Source organism: Diaphorina citri, unplaced genomic scaffold (assembly GCF_000475195.1).
Source record: "Diaphorina citri unplaced genomic scaffold, Diaci psyllid genome assembly version 1.1 scaffold1433, whole genome shotgun sequence".
NCBI lineage: Eukaryota > Metazoa > Arthropoda > Insecta > Hemiptera > Psyllidae > Diaphorina > Diaphorina citri.
The window spans coordinates 22,361-28,805 of NW_007378859.1; the positions used below are offsets into that span (position 1 = coordinate 22,361).

The window sequence follows — 6,445 nt, forward strand, 5'->3', positions numbered from 1 at the left end:
ACGGACGTCCAGCGGATCCGCAGGGAAAACGCGCGGATTTCACTAGAATACCGCTGTGTGTGAAAGGACTCATTAAACACTCATTGACTAGGCGGAAAAAAACCGCGAGAGCGGAATCCGCGCGGTAAAAATCCGCTCAGTGTGAAATGGCTCTAAAGTCGCTTCTCAATCATAAAATTGTCTAGTGTCTACACGGAGATGAGTGCTTGCCGAAATCCAAGCACAGAGAAGAGAACAGGCATCGGGAGAAAGGGGAAAAGGAAGAGACAATATGAGGAAAATATGGGAAGATGGGAACCAGAAGAATTTAAATAAAGGGCAAAAAAGAGCACAATAACAAAATAATAATGCAAAATGTGTGTTTTTCCCAAGGGAAACATAGGTCTCTTCCGAGCTTTCAGCATAGCAACGAGTGTCCATGATAATAATGATAACATTGTTATTTTCATCTTGATATACCTACCTCTTTTATTTTGCTACCCATCTATCTTTATTTTATCAATTGATACAGTGATTACAGCATGCTTATTCCTCCAGTTTTAGATCAAGTTCAGGCTCGTTGGTTCTTCTTGGTAATTTTGATACCCACTTATCCCCATTTTACTATTTGATGTAGTGTGATTATTCCTCTGATTTTTACATCATATGCCATCAGAGTGAGCGAGCGTGTGTTCTTAGAACAGGGTCAGACCTCGTCTGTTTTTCCTATAGTTCTTAGAACAGGGTCAGACCTCGTCTGTTCTTCCTACAGTTCTTAGAACAAATTCAGGCCTCGTCTGTTTTTCTTGGTGATTTTGATATCTATCTATCTTTATTTTATTATTTGTGATTACTCCAGTTTTTAGAACCGGGTCAGGCCTTGTCTGCCCCTAGAACATGGTCAGGCCTCGTCTGTTCTTAGAACAGGGTCAGGCCTCGTCTGTTCTTAGAACAGGGTCAGGCCTCGTCTGTTGTTCTTGGTGACGACGTATACTTTGTCTTTATCGCTGGAGAAGAACGCGTTGAAGAAGAGGAACTGAACACCCAGGAATAGAAACACGATGACTAAGCTGATGAGAATATCTGTACGAACGTCGAATCTGGTGGAGAGCAAAACGTTGGAAACGTTAGATGAACCGGTGGAAGAGTTGGCGAGACCGATTGAAAGGTTTAGAAAATCGGAGAAAAACTTGTGGAGGGATTAATTAGCTCGGTAGCGCTCCGCCCCACCAAGTCAAAACAGGTTGACAACGGTAAAACCGGTGGAAACGTTAGATAAACGGTGGAAGAGTTGGCGAGACCGATTGAAAGGTTTAGATAGTTTAGAAAATCGGAGAAAAACTTGTGGAGGGATTAATTAGCTCGGTAGCGCTCCGCCCCACCAAGTCAAAACAGGTTGACAACGGTAGTGTGCCCTTGCTGTTTGTGAGCATAGAAGCAGCATACCGGAGACCATAGTAGCATAGGGTAAGTGTACCATTTATTCGCCCACCTAAAAAACGTACCATTTATTGGCCCACCTGTACCATACGCCACATTCGGCTTCCTCGTCAGACTTTTACATTAGGACTTGAGAAGACTGACTGGACAATACTTATACTTGTACCTATCAAGAGGAAAGGAAATCTTCTTCAGACATACTGGGTATGACAAACGTTCCTTTTAGCAAAGTGAGAGCTAGAGAATAGGTAGACGCGAGGGAGAGAGGAAAAATAGAGAAAGGTAGCAGGGAGGAAGAACAGGGAAAAGGGGGAAGACGAGGGTCCGAAGAAAAGTGGACCGCATTTTATGAGGCATTAGACGATTTGCGGTCGGGAAAAGGAAATTAATTTTACTTTGCTCCGCGTGTACACTGAGTGTAAAGCGCGTTGGTGTTCTTAAGATGGAGTGTTGGACTGTCCAGGGATGGACAAAAAGATACCCAGGTTAGTACTGTCCAGGGACGGATACCCACAGGTACATACATAGGTATACATTGATTTTTCAAGGGGTTCAACGTCACTGTTATACCCCTAAGGTTTTTAGTAACAGGGGTTTTACCTACCTTCCATTTGGTGACAATCTACACACTCATATTTACCCCACCAAGCCTGGGCGCTGCATGCTCTTGCTGGGAATGGGTATACCAAAAAGAAAAGATGTTGTCCCTCAGAACCAGTTTTTGTACTCAGGATACATTATTTTACATTTTACACCCACATTCGGTCAGATTCTCTCTGACCCAGGTTTTAACCCAGCTTTTCTGGATTAAGTCGATGTTCTTATGGGTATACCAAAAAGAAAAGATGTTGTCCCTCAGAACCAGTTTTTGTACTCAGGACACATTATTTTACATTTTACACCCACATTCGGTCAGATTCTCTCTGACCCAGGTTTTAACCCAGCTTTTCTGGATTAAGTCGATGTTCTTCGCTATTTCTCGATAGAATCAGGTAAAGACAAAGAATAGGTCCCTACTGGAATTACTTTTCTTCAACACCTATAGCTAGTAGGTACTGTCAAAAGTTAAAATTAATGGGAGCACAAACATCTTTCTTACCTTGACACAAATTTCGCTAATTTCGCAAATTCTTCGCTATTTCTCCATAGAATCAGGTAAAGACAAAGAATAGGTACCTACTGGAATTACATTTCTTCAACTATAGCTAGTAGGTACTGTCAAAAGTTAAAATTAATGGGAGCACAAACATCTTTCTTACCTTGACACAAATTTCGCTAATTTCGCAATCATAAAATAGATCCCAAAATAAATCAAGTGCCACAAAAAATAAACAAAAATCCATCCCACCCCAAAAAAGATTAGAAATCAATTTTGTACCCCGCCTTGGTTATGTAGTTTGTAAAAAAAAAGCTGCTGCGCGCCCTGGCGCAGCGGCTTTAAAAAATTGCTAAAAAAAGGAAGGAACTTTGCCCCGAGCTATTTTCCAATTAAAAATACAGACTACCTTCAGGGTGTCACACTTTACACTCGTAATAAGAGTTCAAAAGCCATAACTGTACAAGTGCCAAGGACTTGAGACAGTGCAATAGTTCTAAACTAAAATGGACGCTGCACACAAGGGATCAAGAAGAGATCGCTTTAACATAATAATAAAGTGCGAAGGTATTTAGTGACAGGGGTTTTACCCTTCATTCGCAGACTTCTACCTCCTCACATTAATTTCATCGAGGAAAAATAAAAGGAAGAGGAAGAATAGGGAAGAAGGGAGGGAGGATTAATAGGGGACGGTGAAAAACAGGGAGGAAGGGATACTAGGAAAAGGAGGTAGGGAGAAGAGAAAATAGGCAAGGAGGGGGATGGAGGATAGAGAAGGAAGGAGGATTAATAGGGAACGGTGAAGAACAGGGAAAAGGGAAGGGATTATAGGAAAGGGAGAATAGGTAGACGGGAGGGAGAGAGGAAAAATAGAGAAAGGGGGCAGGGAGGAAGAACAGGGAAAAGGGGGAAGACGAGGGTCCGAAGAAAAGTGAACCGCATTTTATGAGGCATTAGACGATTTGCGGTCGGGAAAAGGAAATTAATTTTACTTTGCTCCGCGTGTACACTGAGTGTAAAGCGTGTTGGTGTTCTTAAGATGGAGTGTTGGACTGTCCAGGGATGGACAAAAAGATACCCCAGGTTAGTACTGTCCAGGGACGGATACCCAGGTACATACTGTACATAGGTATACATTGATTTTTCAAGGGGTTCAACGTCACTGTTATACCCCTAAGGTTTTAAGTAACAGGGGTTTTACCTACCTTCCATTTGGTGACAATCTACACACTCATATTTACCCCACCAAGCCTGGGCGCTGCATGCTCTTGCTCTTGTTAAAACTTTAGTAAAGGTTTGATGAAGAAATATTGGTATTTGTCAAGTGAAAACATAGAACCTACTTATCATTCCAATATCTTTATCATGTTACTTGGCGTGGGTATCTCGTTTCCAGAAGATTGAAGAAAACTTCAACAACGGAGGTCTTTGGTCAGCCACGTACTATCAGGTACACCTGACAGGTGTACCTGATAGTACGGTGTACCAGGTGTACCTGTCAGGTCTACCTGATAGTGCGTGGCTGGCCCTACCGTCCCGACCACTTGTCGTGAGTTTCATCCGATTTTTTTCCGAATGTCCTTGTAAGTATAAGTAATGTACAATGAGAGAGTGTTCCCACCAGTCACGACACGATTTTTTTCCCTAAATAACAACAAGTGGGAACGGGCCTTTATTCGCTTTTAAGGATAATGGACGTGTGTTACGGATGGCAGTGATGTTTTAAACCGATTTCCGACGGCTAAAAGTCTCCCGTTTCAATTCCTGACTGCATGTATGCATTCGTTTGCATTACGAAGTTACTGTTTGCCTTTCATTTCACCACCAGATGGCTGGCCTTACCGTCCCGACCACTTGTCGTGAGTTGCATCCGATTTTTTTCCGAATGTCCTTGTAAGTAATGTACAATGAGAGAGTGGTCCCACCAGTCACGACACGATTTTTTTCCCTAAATAACAACAAGTGGGAACGGGCCTTTCTTCGCTTTTAAGGATAATGGACTTGTGTTACGGATGGCAGTGATGTTTTAAACCGATTTCCGACGGCTAAAAGTCTCCCGTTTCAATTCCTGACTGCATGTGTATGCATTCGTTTGCATTACGAAGTTATACTGTTTGCCTTTCATTTCACCACCAGGATTATATTAACATCCTGCTTAGAGAAATAAGCACAACAATAAGCACAACTAGCAGAGTTTAAAGCATATATCTGGAGAGTTTAAATTAAAGCATATCTGGAGTGTTTCCTGAAATGAAATTTAACGTTCTCCAGCTTGAAATGAGATTCAACTTTTTGCAGTTTGGTACCTATAGGATGCGGAGAAAATGCTTCTGATTTGCTGATATGTTACGTTCATATGTACTTAGACTCCTATACACATAATGTATATTATGGTATACATAATGTATATCATGGTATATGTAATGTACATTATACATATTTATAGAAATTAAATTGCATTTTTGTCTGCACATCTGTACATTGCTTAGAATCGTGAAATTTGGAGTTACCCTTGCTCCTTATGCATCAGGAAGTTCCAAATGTTGGGAAACATTCCGTCTGCCCCTGGTTCCCCCACGAACCCTCCCGGTTTGATCTCCGTCTGGCGCGAACTTTATCCCAAACAGATGAGGTTTGTTCTCCGATCGAATAAACTACGGGCTAAAAAATTCCCGGAGGGACGGACCCAGCTTGTTGAGCATTAGATATTGAATTTTGTTGGAAAGAGCACTAAAAGATTTTCTTTTTCTGTTGCTAACTTCACTTTAGTGTTGTAGAGTAAAAACAAAATGGCTACCTATCTCTATTCAAACTTTGAGCAGTCCTAAACTTTTACTCCAACGCTTTTTTGGACTTGGTCCGCTCTGCTTCTTATTCATTCAGTGGCGTAGCGTGGTCTACATTCAAGTGTAGGGCTCATGCACAGGTCTACCAAGTCCCATCACAGTACATGCCATTAATATATTTTATGGGCATTAGAGTGAACTTTTGAGTTGTATGGCCGCCATACACACCATACATACACGCTACGCCACTGATTCATTCACTTATAAACTTACTTGCTAGTTTCCGGTCTCTTCACATCATTCGGTCTATCATTGGATGACGCCGGACTGACCACCGTCATCAGAATTTCATCAAACCCTTCCTCAATATTAGGTCTAAGGCGCCACAAAGATTCTTTGCCTTCGATTTTACTGCCACCAGTATTAGGTCTCTTCCGGGCTTTCGCCATAGCAACGAGTGTCCATGATAAAGTAAGTCTAATATTGTTATTTTCATCTTGATATACCTCTTTTATTTTGCTACCCATCTATCAATAATTGATAAAATAAAGATATCAATTATTGATACAGTGATTACAGCATGCTTATTCCTCCAGTTTTAGATCAAGTTCAGGCTCGTTGGTTCTTCTTGGTAATTTTGATACCCACTTACCTCCATTTTACTATTTGATGCAGTGGGATTATTCCTCTGATTTTTACATCATAATGCCATCAGAGTGAGCGAGCGCGTGTTCTTAGAACAGGGTCAGACCTCGTCTGTTGTTCCTATAGTTCTTAGAACAGGGTCAGACCTCGTCTGTTCTTCCTACGGTTCTTAGAATAAATTAAGGCCTCGTCTGTTTTTCTTGGTGATTTTGATATCTATCTATCTTTATTTTACTATCTGTGATTACTCCAGTTTTTAGAACAGGGTCAGGCCTTGTCTGCTCCTAGAACAGGGTCAGGCCTCGTCTGTTCTTAGAACAGGGTCAGGCCTCGTCTGTTGTTCTTGGTGACGACGTATACTTTGTCTTTATCGCTGGAGAAGAACGCGTTGAAGAAGAGGAACTGAACACCCAGGAATAGAAACACGATGACTAAGCTGATGAGAATATCTGTACGAACGTCGAATCTGGTGGAGAGCAAAACGTTGGAAACGTTAGAT

At 41.7% G+C, this 6,445-nt stretch overlaps 1 protein-coding gene across 1 annotated transcript in view; it reads right to left on the minus strand.

Moving 5' to 3' along the window:
- The window catches only part of LOC103515873, a gene marked incomplete at its 3' end in the record, with an annotated part of 20,047 nt that overhangs the window by 1,153 nt on the left and 12,449 nt on the right, over positions 1-6,445 (minus strand). The gene's annotated exons all lie outside the window — the stretch shown is intronic.